At 42.6% G+C, this 19,701-nt stretch overlaps 1 long non-coding RNA gene across 1 annotated transcript; it reads left to right on the top strand.

Moving 5' to 3' along the window:
* Positions 1-5,369: 5,369 nt before the first annotated feature.
* LOC134548659 (uncharacterized) lies at positions 5,370-9,517 on the top strand. The gene is made up of 3 exons (XR_010079853.1): positions 5,370-7,979; positions 8,432-8,520; positions 8,976-9,517. It is a non-coding gene; the product is annotated as an uncharacterized LOC134548659 (long non-coding RNA).
* Positions 9,518-19,701: the final 10,184 nt, after the last annotated feature.

Here is a 19,701-nt window from a genome sequence, read left to right as displayed (position 1 = left end):
CATCGTTTTTTGTCACTCTTGCGAATGACAAAAACTGGCGAATTCAACGGGGAGTTGGTCTCCACTATGTGCCCCTTCTGTAATTGCTCCTCCACGAGCTCCTCAAGCGCCTTCAATTTCTCTTTGGACAGCGGCCACTGTTCGACCCAGACTGGTTCATCTGTTTTCCAATTCAGTTTCAGGGCCGGGCGCTTCTCAGTGACCGCTATTGAAAAATCCTGTGGAGGGTCTGGAATGCAAATTGTGACCCCCCACTGAGACATGAGGTCTCTCCCAAACAGGGGCCGTTCGTAATCTAAAACAAAAGGACGAGTAGAAGCCAATTGTCCTTTTGGTCCCTCGAATTTTACCACGCTTTTTGATTGTTTTGCCGATTGAAACCCACCTACACCTCGGATGTTCGCAGGCACGTCTTCCAAGGCCCAATGTGACGGCCAATCCTTGGTAGGGACGATCGTCACATCTGCCCCTGTGTCGAAAAGCAGTGGTGTATCTACTGATTCATCCCCTAGTATCATTTTGCACATGATGATGGGCTTCTGTGTCGTGACGCGATGCACAGTATTTACTGAGAGGGTGTAATGCTCGGGATCCCCGTAGGGAAGAGCCTGTGCAACAATTTGTCCTTTTGGGACAAATGTTGGGGGATGAGTAGTTCGCAGCCAGATCATGAGGGCCCTGGGATTATTATAGAGTGTCCCAGGGAGCACCTCAATCTCTTGCGGAGTATGTTTGCAGTCGCCGATGACGATGAACTTACCTCCTCTCGCCAGCGGCCAGTCCCCTAGCTCCTTCGGGTTGAGGGTGACTTGATGCCAATCCCGATCCCGTAGATGTAGGCTCCTGGTAAGGTGTAACCTGAAGGGTTCAAAGAGAGAGGAAGTGGTCAATATCGGCATAGCTAAGTCCCAAGCAGGATTTAAGAATGTCCAGTCCGGTGGTTTTATGTCGTTCCAGCGACCCCCAAAGACATCTCCCCCTTTGTGGTCCACCCTGTTGGGGTCATCACGCCGGGTGGACCCGCGCTCCCCCTTTAGTTTTTTGGATCACTGCGGGAAGGTTGCGGCGTTCCCGGCGGTGTCGTGGGATTCCTTCTCCCCCTCGGTTTTTTCGGGCACTCGTGCGCGAAGTGACCTTCTTCTTTACAGAAGAAGCAGCATCCACGCCGAGCGGGATTATCTTGCATTTGAGAGCGTTGACTGGGACGCTCTGCCACACGCACTGTCCTTGCGGGGATTGCAGGTGGAGCTGGAGCAGGTTGGTTTTGTCGAGCAAGGAACGGGACCTTCATCTGGCAGACTTGTAACATTGCCTGGAGAGTACGTGGAGGGTCTAGGGGAAGACTTAGAATGGCCTGTTTACAAAGGTTATTTGCATTAACAAAGACAAGATTGTCCCTGATCTTTCCCCTAGCACTCTCGTCCGGAACTTGCACTTCCAGAGCCCTGGAGAGTTTCTCCACAAAGTCCACAAAGGGCTCTGATGGTCCCTGTTTGATCGTGGTAAAGGGTGGTAAAGGTGCGTGTGGCTGCAATGTAAAGAATGCCTTACAGGCAATGTCCTTGATGATTGGGAGAACTGAGGGAGGAATCAAGAGAACTTGCGCCTCAGGGGAACTAAAGGAGCCCTCTCCGCTGAGCAATTCAACAGAGAGGGGGTTCCCTTGTTCATCTATTGCTGGAAGTGGTAGTGCTGGAATGGCTTCCCTCAGTGCTTGTTTGAAGGCGGCTTCCCAGAGGGTGAACTCTGTGCCGTTCATCAAACAAGCAAAGAGTTGCCTAAGATCCGCAGGTATTACTGTGACCCCAGCTAAGTCCGCAGTTAGGAGGCCACGGAAGTATTGGCTCTCTCTGCCAAACTCTTTATGCGCCTTGCATAATTCTCTAATTATATTTTGAGAAAATGGATGCCAATTTGCTTTTTGGATGTCACCACCTCGGGTTTTTCTGTAGGTGACCGGCGCTGCAGAGAGGCTTACTTCCTCATTCCCATCGCTGCTATCTTCCGGTTCCGAAGCGTGGGAACCGGAAGAGAGAGCGTGGGAATTTTGTTGCCAAGATGGCCTCCTTCCGGGGCGGGGAGATGTGGCTGACTCCGCCCAGGAGGTGGACGAATGGGCGGGGCAGGAATGGGGTGGAGCACCGTGGGAAATGGGAGGGGTCATGGGAGGGGTAGGGGTGGAGCGAGTGGGAGGGGCTTTCCGGGAGGTGGGAGGAGTGGTAGGAGGAGTTGTGGGAGGAGTTGGGGCGGGACGAGAGGGTGAGAATTTTCGGGATGAGGGAGGGGTTGTGGGAGGAGTCGGGGAAAGGAAGGGGTTGGATGAATAAGGAGAGGCGGGGAATAGGAAGGGGTTGGATTGAGGGGGAGGTGGGGGGAGGGACAGGGGGTTCTGGGAAGAAGAAGGTGTCGACCACGAGGGCCACCTGCCGCCATTTTGTGGAGCACAGGCGCCATCTTGTGGCTCCTGTGACTCCCTTAAATTAAATTTAACCTTGGGCTTAACCGCAGGGGAAGAGGGGGGAAGGAAAGATCCCCGAGTTGCCTGGCCAGGGCGTCTCAGGGAGTCCCCAGCAGTCCGGCCAAGACTGCTGAGGCTGGGGGATCGAGAATTTTGAAGAAAGCCTGGGCTAGCAGCCCTCTGGGTTGCTGCTTTCTTCAAAATTCCCTTCTTTGGGACCGAGGGGCTGGTACTGGGGTGAGGGGGAACTGGGGTAACTCGTCTATTAGGTGGATTTTCTTGCACCTTTTGCCTCTTGGTGATAGCTTTTAACTGCGAAATTAAAAACATAAATTTTTGTGCCTCTTTTTCTGTTGAGTTGCCCAATTGAACCAATTTCTTCTCTGCAGCCTCCCAAAACCGGGAGCTGCGAACTGTCACCTCTGTAGTATTAGGAAAGTGCAAGAAAAGCCACCTGATCAGCCTTTTCAAACAACTACTCGAAAACTGAGTTTTCTCCAACTCCAACATAGAAACACAAACATAATAGGCTCCTTTTTGTGCGGAACTCAGAGAGGCACCCATTCTCTCGAGATGTTAAAGTCCGCACACTCCCCGGACCGAACCAAACTGAGGATCACAAAAGAAAATTAAACTGCCACGCACTTAAAACCGGCAAACAAAAACACACTCCCTACAACCGCAAAACCACCGGGGCGTGACACAACCTCCGAAAATACAACCTCCCCCAAACAAAATAAAACCGACACGAACTAAAAGAACTCAAATCACCAGGGATCTCCCGACCGGGAAGATGAGCCCCAAAACCCACCTCCCGGGGCCGCGCGACCACAGTCCGGGGGGGCTTCGCCCACACGGAACTGCACCAAAAACCCCTTGCGGTCAAAAGGGGGTTATACTTACCACCCTGGCGTGGGTGCTGAAGGCCGGTCCTTGGGGGTTCCTCTGCCGGGGGAAGACGCTCTGTGGAGTGCAGCACAGGGCGCTACCTTCCCCTCCTCGGGGAGCACCTCCTCCGAAGAGGCAGCTCACACCCGAGGCGGCGCGACGTCCAGGAGCTTTCTTCGTGAGGCCGGCCCTATTCCGGACCTCACTAACTCCGTCCGTGGGGTCTTCCTCGAAGACAAAAACCCCTTTCAGGGGCCCCACGTTGGGCGCCAGACGCTTGCTGCAGTGCCTCCTGGAGCCACTGGCTCTCGCCCCGAGCTAGCCCAGGCACTGGGACAAGGCGCAGCCTAGGGTCAGTCTGCAGGCAGGGCGAGCAGAACTGACTCCTGTGGGCTCTGTGTCCCTGAAGGGGCTTAGGAGGGATGTGCTGAAGCAGCAAGGCAGAGGAAAAAGGAGGACCCAGAGATGGTGCAGCAGAGAAGGTTTATTAGCCTCGCTCTGAGCCCAAATCTGGACCCAGACACTGGTCGTGCACAGTGTTTTAAGGGGGACAAAAGGGGAGGAGAAAGGGGTGGGGTTGGCCGCCTCCGGCCAATGGGATACAGTCTCTAGGGTAGACAGGGGAGGGAAAAGGCACTTCGGACTAATCACAGAGAACTGGGAGGGGAAAACCAAAGGCGGGAAGGGTGATGGACACTTAACTGCAGGGTCTAAAAATATCCCCTTGTGAGGGAGAAGGAGAGAACAAAGGAATATTAATTAGGGGGGGGTAGGGGTACATAGAACTGAATTGTACAAAGAACCAAGCTTTACATACAACATTAAAGATAAAAGGAACATGCACCACCACACCTTGCCAGCATTAACATATTCTTAACAGTTCAGAGATGAATCAGGCATCTATCATGGCCCACCACAGTAAGGTAACATGAGAAAAGGCAATAAGGACAAATGAAATCTCCTGGTTCTGCCCCCGCCTTAGGATATCTCAAGTAGAAAAGAGTGCCAGAAATGTCATAGAACACACTTGTCCATGGGGAGTGTTGTCCTGCTTCCAAGTTTCAGTTATTCAACTCAAGCATGGGCACCTGAGGATGGACCTTCTGCTTCCACAGGTTCCTGTTGGTGGTTCTGGGTTTAGATGGGGATGCAAAGAATGCTGGTCTGGGTAATGGGGCACTGGGACTCCAGGGTGTGCTGTCACACAGGTCAAAATATACAGTTAATTGCAGCCATTGACCTTTTGTTTTCCTCACCTTCCTCCAAACTTTTTTCCCTCAAGACCTTGTTGGACTTGGTGTGCTTTTTCCTGCAGAGCTGCAGACAGAACTGAAGACTCACCATGCTAACATGAATATGACTGATGTCACCAGGGCTCCCATATAGGGCTGGAGGAGAAAGGATTTGGCCCACTCTAGAAAGAGATGCGACAACCACCAGTTTGAAAAGCCTCCTGGACTTTCCTGACCCTCTTAAGGTCCAGTGTGATGGTTTCCCATGGGTGAAGGTGCTGCCCTGACACTGTCTATTGATTGGCACATGCCATGAACCACTGGGATGATTGTGTTGTAGCAGCTAGTAAAACTCAGATTTTTTAACGTTAGGAGCAACCATTATTATCATCTAATCTGATCTTCTGCATAGTGCGTTCTACTGAATTTAACCCAACCTAAGCTTTGTGTGAGGATTTGCTTTTATGCCTAAAAATGACTTCTCATTTACAAATATGACGCTGTTTCTCTCAGTACTAACCACTGATAGCAAGTTCCATTAATTAGCTGTACATTGTTTGGAAAAGCAATTCCTTTCATCCATTTGAAATTCAATATCTTTTTGCTTCACTGTTCAGTAGAGGAAAGGGTTTTTTTTCCATTGCTGCTAATTAAGATCAAAGATCTTGAGGACAAAATATTATTTATTTATATTATAGTCATGCTTAAGCAGAACTCTGATGAAGTCTGGGGATCCCATCACACAAAGTGAGGGAGACTGTGCAAGTCTTTTGGGACTGAGACTGTTTTAATAGACACATGGCACATTTTCAAGGAAGATGAGTGATTTAACTGAAAAAGTTGCCAGTCAAGTCAATGGATTCATACCTCTCAAATACCTATGCCTTTCAGAAGAGAACAGTAGGGAAAAGTGAAGTTTCTAAAAGTTAGACCCAAAAAATGAGTTAGTCTTGAAGTCAAGTTCCTGGAAAAGGACTTGCCACAAGTGCATACAGTGACAGGACAAGGGGCAACAGCCTTAAGATGAAGAATAGATTTAGATTACGTATTAGGATGAAACTCTTTAACAGTGGTAAGGCACTGGAACAGGTTTCCCAGAGATGTGGGACACTCCACCCTTGGAAATGTTCAAGCCCAGGTTATATGGGACTCTGAGTAACCTGCTCTAATGGAAGGTATCCCTGCTTATGATGGTGGGATCAGAATTAGATGATCTTTAAGGTCGCTTTCACTCTATGATCCTATGATTTTACAAAGGAAAATGAGTGTTTCTAATATGTAGCTCTATGTGCTGTCCCCTGTCCATGAGTCAGACTGGCCTCCAGTGGCTCAAAGTTCTTTAAGACAACAGGGTACACTGAGGAAAATGCCTCTAATATCTGGTTCATGAAAGGTCCCAGAGCTTTCCAAAACTGCTGGGGTCCAAGGACATTTCCTAGATTGTCTGAGACAATAGCATGTGTTCTAAGCTTATGGAGGGGGTTCAGTCAGTTCAGTATGATTTATATCATAGAATCACTAAAGACCTCTAAGATCAACAAGTCTAACCTAACACTGCCAAGTCTATACTAAACCATGTTCCTCAGTGCCATATCTATGAATGTCCCATGAGGATATATCTTTCCTGAGAGACAAGCTAGTGCTTACATTCTTTCTCTTTTCTCAAGAAATTTCCCATCCTTTTGACTTTTATCATTTTTATTATCATTCTCTGGACTTGTTCTATTTCTACTTTCTTTTTTCAGGGATGAGGTGACCAAATTTGAAGACAGTATTCAAAGTGAGGATGTGCCACTGATTTATATAATAGTATTATAATATTTTCCATATTATTCTCTAAAACTCTTTTCTTTGTACAAACCCTGTAAGATTCTTTTAATTCTTTGAACTACAGTGCCTTTTAACATCTGTAGTTTACTCTGATCAGATTTTAACAAAGGAATAAAAGGCTCCATTTTTCACATAGAATTTTATTTATTGTTTGAACTTTAGAGGAGAAATTGGTTAAGTTACAATTTAAAATTCTTGGCAATGTAGACCACTGGGTAAGGATTTCATTATCAGCCCTTCTATAATTTCTGTAGAAGTGTGTGAGGCTAAAAGGTAATGTACAACATCTTCACTCTTGGACTTGTCTTTTGCTTTATATACATGGAGAAAACCTAATTTGGAGCTACCAGCATCCCCAAAGGTGTCAGAAAGGGCATTCACCTGTACCCCCTTTCTGATGAAGCAGGCTGGAGCCCCACATTTACATGCAGTTCATCCAGAACAAAGTGCACATGCAGAACCTGAATTTTGCCATTTCCCACATACTGTACCTCACACTTCCATGCCAGGTCAGGGAAAAACATCTTTGCAAATGATGCACTTGATGGCTGCAGAGGGTACGGATCTTGCTCTTGTGTCACAGCTTGGCATTATGCCTTCATCAGGATATTAGAAAAGGCTCAGGGATAACAGTTACAGGTATTCTATAGCCTGAGACACTTCCGGCACCTCCTGCCTTTCTTTAGAATTACCAATCCAAGTGGTGACCCTGCCTGACCCTACTTATCTTGTAAAAGCTGACAAGATCACAGCCTGAAGCAGTATAGCCACAGGCTCAATACTGGCTACCAAAATGGCTGTTTAGTGTTTTCAAGAAACATTGCTCTAAAGATTTACAATACCAGATGTGAGATATATGGACAACATTGACGCACAGCCCTGACCCTGAACATTCAGCCCCACTTACACAGAAATTTGTGTCTCTCAAGGGGCCAACACTGAGCTGCCACAAAATAGTGATTCCCTACCTGCAAGCAAGTGGTTTTTAGTACTATTTGATTATATATACTAAGACATTGGGTAAAAGTATTTGAAAGCTATGGTCTTGAGTTCAGAATTCATGCTTAGTTTTTTTTATCAGTTGCGTTACTGCTTTAGCAATAGAAAGATCCCTGCCATTTCTGTGTAATATATAGAATTTATTTTTAGTTTGGTGTAGAGAATTTTCTTCACTCTTCCATGACCAAAGCCGTTTCTCATTAGAAGTTATTTTTAGATGAACTGTAAGTTTCCTCCCTAGCAAAAATTTTGGCTGCACCAAGTGAAAGCAAATGCACATTTCCTCAGATGTCTCTAAGGCTAAAAACAGGTTTAAATATAAAAAAAAAATTAAGGGTTTAGTTGCATATACCTTCATACACTGAATGCATTAAGTTCTTGCAAAGCAGTGTGGGCTTTTTTTCCCCTCTTCTTTTTAGAACAGCAAAGACTTGGAACAGATATAGAGGTCCTATTGCTCCTGTTGGAAACTTCTGTTGACTGCAGCATGAGTTGGATGGGACCCAGAGAAACCAAATACAGACAAGTAACGATGACTTGGCCATACAAGCAAGGAAAATCACAGATAACAGGTGCACACCAATTAGCAATGTATCTTTTGGGTCATCCAGTACATCTTCCTGATACAATGAAGTTTTTTCTTATGGCATATTTTTGTGGGTTTTTTGTGCCTAGATTAAAATTCTCAAGTGATGCTATATCTCAAGGGAGAGGTTGTGTTGCCTAGAGTATCTTGTTGTCAGGAGTTTTTTTCCTTTCTTAATGTCGTCATATTTCTTCTTTTTATGTCCCTTTGCAAATTTCCTTTTTTCTCTTCTTTGATCTCTTTTAACTAGTGTGATGTTGTGTTTAGTTAGCATTAAGGCAACTCATAGATATTTAACTCACTTAATCTTCTCTAATGTAGCAGTCTTTTCAGCCTTCTTGTTATTCTTCATTTCTTCTCGTCAAACAACTGCTTGTCAGTATCTTTTTTTGTTATGTGATTTTAAAGATGTGATGCATTTCTCTGATCTAACAACAGATCTGGTATAGAGCTGAGCACTCTCATTGTCTTGTCATCAAAAGGCCCTCCTGATGTGTCTAGGGGAAAGCTGCAAGCATTCTGGACAGGTAGAGTATCCTGCTTGAACCACTTCTTTGGTACCACTTTATTGACCCACAAAACACTATTAAAATAGTCAATGTAGGAGTTCAAAAAAACAAGTACATGTTATTTTGCATTTTTTTTATTCCTCATAATGTAAAAAGACAGAATAGCACAGATAAAAAAATCTTTGATGCCGATGAGATTTTCTAACTCTTGGTCATGAACCTAACAGACTAAAATTATGGAAGACATCATCTTCCAACTACATCTGAGTGCTAGGAGAGTACATTGCAGAAAGTAATTATATACATAGTCACAAGCCTAGCTGTTCACTTCAGGCAATAAATTCTGATCTACAAACTACAACACTCCTTTTGTGCTAGATGAGATCTTGGTTGTAATTGACTGTCTTTACCTTTGTGTTCTGTTGGATTGGAGGAATATAATTTTAATCTGCTTTCTTTAAATTTCCATTAAGGAATGTTTCAGCTACCTGCAGCCTCATCCGATGATGCTTAATGATCTCAGCTAGCTCGATCTTCTGTGCGTCAGCAGGGACTTCTTTAAATTGGTCAACTGTATAGAACATTGTTTTCAAGTTTAATGTACTTGGAATTAATCTTATAAAATAATGGCATATTTAAAGGCAGGTTATATACATAACACAGACATGTATGTGTGCATTTATATGTTTATGTGTGTATACATGTGTATATAAGCATAAGTGCACACATGAATAGAAATGCTGATGCTATTTACCTTTTTGAAATCTTTACAGCTACTATTAACATGAATGTGCAGTTAAATTGGCAGAGTTATACATTTTTGTTGGAGTTCACTTCTGTAAGATAAAATCATAAAGATAAGCTGTGAAACTCGTGCAGCTGATGACATAATTCTAGAATCTCGTGATGCTGAATCTCATATTTCTAGGAGTGTGGGATGGATGTTGCTCACTGAAATAATTATACTGCCTATTCCAATATATGTTTCCTTGTTTTTATGTGGGCACTGAGGTGTCCAAACTATTAAAAGTATATGGTACAATGAGTCCTGTGTTCCTTATTTATTCTAAAGAAGGCAATTAATCTCTATGGTTTTATTGTACAATAAAGCAAACTGCTCTAAGAATCTCTTATGAACATAGCAATAGCCTGTGACAATATGCATATTTACTTTTAATGATGATGTCCAAATATACATATGTGCACATAAATATGCATATATGTATATACAAACACACACAGAGAGACAAATACACAAATTAAATGGAACCAATTAGAATGTGACATAAGTAGATTCAGAGCTTACCTGTTATGGATGTGTGAAGGGATAATTTGAGCTACAAGGACATGGCAAGAAAGCATAGCTCAATATACTCCATTGTCTCATTCTCATTACGCTCACTTCTGACAGGCTGTGTGGTAAGAAGGGGTACCAGCAGACATTTGACACGACAGCTGGTTCAAAACAGAGCTTTCAAAGTAGTGCAACACCCCTAACTTCCTTCCAAATCTTGGTGTTTGCCAGTGCTTAACTGAGGCTAGTTCTTAAGGTCAGATATGTTCAGATATAAGTTATTCAGAAAGAATCTGGTTCTTTATGTTTGAACTGTATATATGTTCAACATACAGGCTTTTTGATACCCATGAATTTGCATTTGAGCTCACACATGGATTATGCTTGTCTACTACTTGCAAAAATGATGGCTATTTCTCTCTGATACCATACCCCATTTGCCTTGGATGTCCTCTATCAATTTCTTCACTCTCTTGTGGGCTACATAAACTGAGGTTTGGATGGCAGCTCTTTCTTTTTACTGGGACCAAAAAATAAATCAGCTACTATGTTTAGAAAGGGAGGAAAAGCAGCTTTACTTTAACATCACCCAAATTACACCTCCTATGCTTAACCAACTAGGAACATAGCAAAAAAAAGCCCAACTAAGCTTCAGTTGTTGTGCGGGACTTTTCCTGGTGGATGCGAATAGAATCTGGAAATATACATGCTCCTCCTTGGGAGAGAACAGCAAACAGGTTTTATCCATTTGTAACTGGACTCAGTGAAAAATAACTAGGCATAGGAAACATGCTTGAAGGTAAGACATGAACATAAGTAAATATAAGTTTCACTATGTTAAATTCAAGGGAAATGTGCCACATTGTTATAATTATTACAGAGAACATGCACTAACTAATCGTTCCACTGTGCTGGTGCAAGAATTGACTATTCCATATGGGACAAATAGAGGAGCTGACCCAGGGATGCTGTTGACTCTTGTTTAGAAGCTGGTATGTGAGGAGCATGCCATGAATGGCCTTGAGAAAATGAGACTGGTGAGCTGATTTGGTCTTAGAAATTACTCTTTAGAGGGATTAGAAAAATATTTTAAATCTATGATAAATTTTAGTTGTACTGGATGACTGGACTTCTGAGTGTGCAGTGTTTTCAAAAGCAGTTTTTTGTTTACCATATCACCTGGGGAACACAAGCACTAAGCATCAGGATTTCCAAGAAATTCAGACAAGTAATAGCACTGCTGTTTGGGGATCTTCAGCGCTACCAGGACACTTCTCTGTAGATGAAATCAAGGAGACCCGAGCATCAGGGGGTTCAGAAAAACATTTGACCATGTGCCTATAAGTCTCTTTTGCATCTGGACTCATTTCTGGAGTATTGACCCTGCTTTAGCTGGAGATACATCTGGGGAGATGTTGAGGGGAACAGGATGGGTCTGTCCTCATTTCTGGAGGAGGTATGGGTCTTCTGCAAGCCAGAGATCTGTGCAGGGCAGTTTCCCTGCAGCAGGCTTGCTTGGCTTACAGACACCCGTCCTGCTAGCTCCAGCATGGTATGTGTGAGCAGTGTTGGCCACGCTCACAGGCTGGCGATGCTCCTGTTTGCCATCAGCCTCCCCTCCTGGATCAGGGCCGCTACCAATTGCTGAGGGGTGGCCAGGAGCAGCTCCCTCTGGTGAAACTCTTTTGTGCTTTTATCTCCCTCTTCTTGGCAGTAAGCTGCCACTGGCTGCCAGCCATGGCCCTGTCGCCCTCCCCAGTGCCCATCTTGCATGCTCAGCCAATGCGTACATCTCTTCCAGCAGCTGGCCCTACTCTTCCTCCACAGCTGGCTGCTGCCCCCTACTGTGGTAATTATTATTTATTATGGATATTCAGTGTACATTATGTGTCCAGAGTCCAGTACAGTCTGAATCACTACCAGGGTCCCACTGCGTGGGCAGAAGCACACAGTCATGCAGAGCTGTTTCACATTGATATTCACTTGACTCTCACACAAGGAAAGACTGAGGGGAAAGGGGTGAAAGTGGCTGTTGGCACCTATTAGCACTATCTGATGTGACACCTACTCTCTGGGCTGTGTTATGTGACTCCTGCAGCAGCACAGCTGAGTGCAGAGCCCCATTTTCTCCACCTTGCTATCAGTAGCAGGTCTCCTGCTATTCCTGTTACCTAGCTGGAAATACCTGAGGTGTTTTCCAAAAGTCATGGTTGCTACATAATCACAGTTTAACTCCCTGCTGCTGTGAATGCAGACATTGCTTGGCACAGCATGGCTAGGTGGGATACCATTTTCTTTTCTATTTCTCTCCATTGCCTTCTTCTCTGGGTTTCTATGTTCATGCCAGTTCCTTTGTTCATGCATCACTCTCCTTACATGCTAACATTCCTTCGCGCCCTGCCTCCCTGAAGACACCACCCTCAGTTAAAACAGAGGAGCTGTAATTCCCACAATCTAGTGCACAGGCAAAAGCACCTGGAGGGAGATCCAGCTTTCTGTACATTTGGAAAACTATAGAATCCTGGACATATTCCACACATATATGTGCATGTGTGAGAGTCAGGTTCTCATCTGTGCTGAATAGAGCTAGCCCTGTTCAAGAACATGGAGCAATACTGCTCCACAGCAGCTGAGGATTTGTCCCAGTATGTAAATGTAAATATCTATTTTTACAAACACTCCTCCAGTTTTCTTTAAAAAAAAGCTTTCTCTGTAGACACTGGAAACATACAAGCCAGTCAGAAGTGTCCCACTTTCTATATTTTTTCTAATTCCTACCTGTGACTTCCTTTGAAAGCTTTCAAAAACTAATGAATTCAAGAGACAAAGCAAATTAAAACTGAAGAAGCTTTGCCTACAGTACACTGGGCCTAGACTATAGGAACTAACCACCCCCCCCCCCAAAAAAAAAAACAACAACAACAAACTAGGAGAGAAAATAGAAGGGTACAAAATCATGTTAATCCATATAATTTAAAATGTTTGATTACAAGTGGGCTCACCAAACCCAGCAAAATTCCCACTGTCTATTACTTACAATCTTCTGCCCTTTCAGCTAGCTGCAGCAAGTTAATGTAAAGAACAAGTACTTACAGTCTCAGCATCAGAGCACTGTTTGCCATGAATCACTTTTTAAATTGTTTTGGGTTTACATTTAATTGCTTCCTTTGCATGCTATGTGTACACATGCACTCCTCCCACCCCCCATATTTCATACGTAACTGTTGTGTAGGCTGAAGTCTTTGAATATGGAATATTCAAACCTCAGAGCACAAACCTCAGGAGTTTCAACCCAGGAACTGATTTGTCGTCTTTTAAGATGGGAACCACATGTGTGACTTGAATCCAGATCTTGGGTGGATTCTGGATACACTAACTTGTATGCATCAGGATTTGGGATTCAGACTCATTCATTTGTTATGACACTAGTCCTGATACCTACTACTGGGTGTTCACCTTTCCTTGCCTCAATAGAAAGAGAAATGCTTCTCACATTCACTTCTTCCAGACAGATTTGTAGTTCATTACAGGATGAAATCATCATGAAATATTATTCTCAGTTTTGTTTCTTAATATTCTCTGTGACAATCACTTATGGCTGACCTCTGTAAAACTGTTAGAATCTTTGGCTCATTTGGCCACCTTTCTCTGAGAAGACCCTGTCTTCTCACTTTTCCTCTGAACGTTGCTCTGCTTGGTTACTTTTCAAAGTAACCAAATGCACTTTGCTCCCTTATAACAGCCTTAGGTTTGAGAGACTGAAGAGCACCTTCATGAGGGTGTTCTTGTCCAACAAGCTCTCTCCTGAGCTGTTATTCAGAACTGGTTTTTTTGGGCTCCCTAAAACTGTGGCAAACTTCAAAGCTCTTTTATTCCCAGGATTTTCCTCATCTCCTTTTGAAGACAGGCAACATAATAGGGCTTCCCAGCCTTCTTGTGCTGGTGCATTTTTCAAGGGAAGAAGGCATCCTCTTGTCAGTATCTTGGCTTTTTCTCACTTTATTTCCCCTCAGAACTCCCAGATGAACACCATCCGGTTGTGGTGATTTACTGCACTTGAGTTTCTCAAGTTACTCTACAACTTCCTCCTTAGAGACTTCAGTCTGTATAAAGGCCACACTCTGATTTTCTTTTCAAAGTGCCTTTGGCACAGGAATTTCTGCACCACTCTCAGCAGCAGACACAATGCAAGAGATTAATTTAACTCCTCTGCTAGCTTGTTGCACTCTTCTGTATATGGATTTGTGGGAATCTCTGCAATGTTTTTGTGCAAAGTCCAGGCTAAGAACAATATTCACCAACAAGTGAGGCTTGTCTCTCAACTGGTGTTCTCTTGCTGTTCCACTGAAGGATATATCTGTATGTTACTACAGCTGCTCTCAGCACATCTTATTTGACTGGTTTATTAAGCCCAGTATGATTCCTCTGCACGGCATCCGTCAAAGGTGGGCTAAATTCTCACCGATGCAACCTGGCATGGTCCCTAGGGAGATGTCCCTAGGGAGCTGGTCCTGCAGGAGACCCTGCCCTAGTGCTTTGGCAAGCCACCCTGTGAAAAGTCACAGCAAAGGGGCAGGATGAGTACTCAGCATCACAACCCAAGAGGAGCAGGGTTTGTATCCTAGCTCGTGGTCTGGCCCTCATCAGGTGAAAAACCCTTTCATCTTTTGCCTTGCATAAAGGGAAGTTGAGGGCTGGAGAAATCCTTTCTCTTTTCTGCTTTTTCTTTTATATATTTTTATTTCTGTTTCTTCCCACTCCCTTTCTGTTTTGAGAAAGATGGAAACTGCCGTATGGCGAATCCAGTCTTTAGTTATTTTGAAAGACAGAACTAGGACATCAGAAATGGGGCAGATACTCTCCATGTCCTGTTTTATTCTCTGGTCAGTGTAAATTTGCCTTCAGTCCAGATATTTCAAGAGAAGTTCAGTTTTATGAAAACACATGCTCACAAATGCTGCCAAGTTCTGTGACTTAGAACTTATTTCAATGAACTTTGATGACCATAACTTGGTCTGTTTATAGAGTCAAACCCAAGAATTAGCTTAATTTGTACTGCATTCACTAAAGATAAATATGTCTGATTTGAGACACAGGCAAGCATCCCTTCAATATGATATGGATATGAGATCGATGTTCACTATAGTTGCCTAAGGCCCAGATATGGAGACTATATCAGAAATCTGTTCCATGACTTCATCCATCAAACAGAAAAGCATTTATGTTGTTGAGTTTGTCCTAGCTTTCTGAAAGGAGAAGCTGTAGAAAGCCTACTGTGGGTGTTCTTGTTTCACTAACTTTCTTATTTCAAATGAAGAATTAAAATCTGACAGGTCTATTTCTCACAGGCTTTTGTGAATAAAGACCCTGAGCTTCCTAGAACTTCCTAAATTGGAGTACGTCTCAAGATTCATAACTGCAGAGCTGTCAGTTCAAGTCCAGCCTATGAATTCTATGTCAAGATACAAACAGGCATGCTCATCCCTAGCACATCTGTTTATAATAAATGAAAATACCGTAGAAATTAATTTGGTCTTTTGTTTTCTAAAATTTGGGAATTCATGTACAGAGCAGTATACTTTATAAATTGCTGTGGCTATCTTAGAATTAGCTGTCTAGTCTCAGGTAACTTTTCTTTCTCTGTCTGTCATGGGTGGCACCTCTAGCTCTGTTTAGCCATTTCGTGTGGCCATTATAGGATGGTATCTCATGTGGCCATATGAAAATAAGTCTCTGTTGCTGGTGGAGTCTCTCTTTCTCTCTTTCTCTCTCAGCTACAGAGGGAGTGTAGGCAATTGCCTTAGACCAAACCACTAAGGTGATACTATCTCCTTGTAAATGTCTTGATAATTCTGATTTGATGTATATTTTCTTTTACTGTAGTCCACAATAATGACAATGTCTTGCAAACCTCCCTTTTCTAATTTGTTTTTACTGAAATTATTTCCAGTTTTTCTGCTTTGTGTAAAGAGAAATGCTACTTTCTTGATCTCATTTTCAAAATCTAGAGGTATTCTTATTTTAACTTGCAATATTTTGACTGAACTTAGTGACATACTAGGATCCTGCTTAGCACATGAGCAAAATGATCCTGTAGTACTGTACAAAGGTAAGATACAGAGAATAAATTGTAGGGAGACAATTTTAAGATGTTTTTTCTAACTGATATAACCAATTTTGTGCAATTGTAATATTGATAATGTAGATCAGAATACACATTTAGAATTACTTTGAAAACATCATTTCAATGGCCAGAAAAAATATAATATGTTGATATTTGTAAACTGTGGTTAGCAATAACTAAGTTATATAGTTATAGCTATATAATTCAAGCTATAATTGAAATTATACTACACAGCACAGAAGGCAATTTCTCCATTTTTGCACTCTACCTTCTCACAAAACAAGCAGGTTACACAATGCCCTAAAAAATATGGCTCTAGGAGATTAAAAATCTTTCAGAGGCCATTGGGAAGAGTCACTCAAAGGTATACAAAGCACAAGAGACCACAGTAAGGAATAGTCTTATAGAGATCTATAGCTCTTCCTAATTAAGAAACAAGGCAAGACTTGGCCTTTTATTTTAATAAGGCTTCCAGAACTTGAAAAGCCTGTTACATGGCCATGATGGTGGGAGAAGAGTGCCAACTAATGCTGTTGGAAAGGTATAAAAAGCAGCAAACCTTCATTTTGACTTTTGGGTTACTTTGAAATCTATTTACAGTATGGAACGTATGTGCTGTCAGGACACAGGCTGGTCCCTTCTCAAAACCTCTGCATCAGCTATCAATTTTTCTCATTAAAACTTATTTGTTATTCTCCTTCTCTCTTCTCTCCCTCTCTAAGATACTGAAACTATTGTTCAAGTTCTGGTTCACCTGCCAGTGGTCTGATCACACCCACCATTGCATCGCCTCACCTCCTTACTACATCTTACCAAGAATGTGCAATCCCTTCTCCTCTTCATGGGATTTTTGCTAGGATTTAACAAGGCAGATAGGACAAGGCAGATAGTGCCTGGAGGTGCTGCCTCCTGTGTCAGTCAGGCTTCTAAAAATCCTCCCTGCCTCCATATGGCTTACTGTGGGCAACTACAAGAAAGCTACACAGAATATTTTTTGTAGAATGATTTCTCTGCATTGCATTTCTCACACATCTCTGCATAGTCCCATGCAGTAGTCTGCATTTGTTTTGGGGGATGATAGAAAATATTCACAGAGAAATAACAAATAGCTGCTCTCATCATCTTCACTGATGTCGAAGACTGTTGTGTATGTCAGCCAGGAGAGAAAGCCTATTGTAAAGTGTGAATTGAGTAAATACTATGTTGAAACATCCCACACAATTGAGCACATTTGCAGGAATGATAACTTCTTAATTTCACAGTATTCAGTATATTGCTCACTTGGTAGGACCTACTTCCTGATGAAATACCACCAATGCAAGAAATCCATGCCATAGGTATGACGGTAGATCCAAAATGAGTGATTAGTAAACATCTTTCAGTTGGTGCTGGAAACAGACATGAGCAAGAAATGAACATTAAAGGCAAAAAAAAAAAAAAAGCTAATTGCATCCATTCTATTCAGGCGTGGTTCATGGTTGTCTTCTCTCTGCAATTTTTCATCAACACTGAAAAATTCTGCCAAATCTAAGAAAGTGTCAAGACCTTGACATAAATTTGTTACTAGCTCATGCATTTGAGTCTGGTCAACAGTTTCTCATTTAGTTACAATGCATTTTTTATTTTATCTATTAGTTCTGCACTCTTTAAGATTTTGGGAAAGTTCTGACACAAATTTGGGTGTAGAAACGAGTTCTTAAGGATAAATGTACATAACTCTCTGGAGAGTTATGATGCAACCTTGGCTTGTAAGAGTCTGTTCTAGGAGTAATTTTGATTAATCTTCAGATGTGAATCATCAGATGTCACTGTTTAGGGCCATTTATAACATTTGTGAGTCTTGGAACTGGCTCTGAACCTTAGTGTACTTGGGAGAACCCGTGACACTCTGTGTGATCTCAAAGTGGCATCTTGGAAAGGCAGGTTTTGTTCTTCTTTTTCTCCCTATAGATCCTAAAAAATATGCAAATCTATGTGATCTGCTTCTCATACAAAGAGTTGCAAATTCAGCTATGGATCAAAGATTAGAGCATATGCCTATTATTGCAGCTGCCAGTTAACCAATCCAAATGTTTAACTCTTTAAAGAAATAGAGGGTCAGCAGCTTTCTGAATAATTGTTTCCAGACAGTCTTCTGTTAGTTGGATTTCTATATCACATTCAACTTCAATTGCTGCTGTCATTTATCTCCATTCCATGGAGTTTAACTTTACTAAATTCACATGTTAGTATTTGAGCCACTTACTCTTAGACACATCCAGAGCATGCTCCATGCTCATTGTTTTTTATGGTACATCACAGATTAAATGAGAAAAACTGATGCCGTCCCAACACCTGCCTCTGGTCTTTTGCCATGCTAGGAAGTGCAGAGACAAAGAAACCAGGCCATAAATGACTCAGAAATGACTCAAAAATAAAGCATGTCTGGGTGTGTACCAACCTTTTTGAAAGCTTATCTTCACTTCAGTGTTGACAGTCAGAATAGAAGGTGCTTTGATGACAGCCACAGTGCCACATTGTGAGAGAACACTTCTTCACTGGGCCACATTTCCTTGTCTTTAAGTCTTGTCTTGCCCTCATGAAGAAAAGATCTTCAGAGATTCTCTGACTCTTGTCCCACTCTGTTGGGCACCACTTCAGTCTCAAGCCCCACATAGGACCTTGTGTTGGAGTCAGCATTACCATCCACATTTCAGTGCTTCCTGCTGGACAGTCACCAACCGCTGTCTGCTGCAGGCTCTCATGCTGTGTCAGACTCCTTCACCATCTTCCTCCTGCTTTGGTGCAGTTGCAAACCAAGCAGTTATTATCTAAAATGGCACTAAAAAGAGTGTAGGTGGTTTTTTGGTTTTTTTTTTTTTTTTTTTTTTTTGATGGTAAACTGAAAAATAAAACATATTGTAACTCTGCTCTCATTCCAGTTTTGGTCTGGACTATTCAGCGCCAGCTGGCTGTACTTCATCAAGTAACCAAGTCTCAAGGTCTCAAGTTAAATGCTTTCCTCAACAGATATTTGATTTTGAGAAAGAGAGCAAATATGCTAGTCTAAACTAAAAAGGACTGAGGAGACAAAAGGGTTAAAGACAGGGTCCAGACCCTTAGCATCTCCTCAGGAGGAATGATAAACACCTCTCTTTGGCCAGGTCCAGTTTCCAACACCTTTCTGAGGAGCAGTAATGGAGAGTGCTATTTATTATGTGTCGGGATGAACGTAGGGAATGTTTTCCACCATTAAAAAAAATAAAATCCAGAATTTATGGTAGTTTGAAAAGCAATTTCCTTTTAAGGTGCAAATTCCTAATTTGCCACATAAAAGTACAGGAATTAAGTGCTAAATCCTTCTTTGCCAGTGAGACCTGTGAAAGGAGGTACGAAAAAAGAGTTACTGTTAGGTTTCTATTCATGTCTCCTGAAAACCAATGTATGCAAAAGTGCACTGAAACAGCCCTGATTTTTTTTTTTCAAAGCCTTCCTGCCGTTTCTGACTGACTTTTAAAAAATGAACCCTTGTCCAGTTTTATTTGTGTGGTGGGTTCTGATTTTGTTCTGCCTGTACTGTATCACTTTTCTCTCCTCGCCATTAATCTTCCATGAATGTTCCCTGGGGCACAGTTCTCCCTTTTCTGCATGGAGAGTTTCTATTGAAATTAATGGACTTTCTTCTTGTGGATGGAAGGAAGAATACACCCTTATAACAGCCCTGTTGCAAAATAATATTATTCATTGAAAAAAAGTGTTAGTCTCACTCCTGAAAGCCCAAAGTCTAGTCAGACAGATTATA

This window comes from Prinia subflava, chromosome 3 (genome assembly GCF_021018805.1).
Source record: "Prinia subflava isolate CZ2003 ecotype Zambia chromosome 3, Cam_Psub_1.2, whole genome shotgun sequence".
Taxonomy (NCBI): Eukaryota; Metazoa; Chordata; class Aves; order Passeriformes; family Cisticolidae; genus Prinia; species Prinia subflava.
Note: the sequence above shows the minus strand (reverse complement) of the source record. Positions and strands in the feature narration are given on the sequence as shown.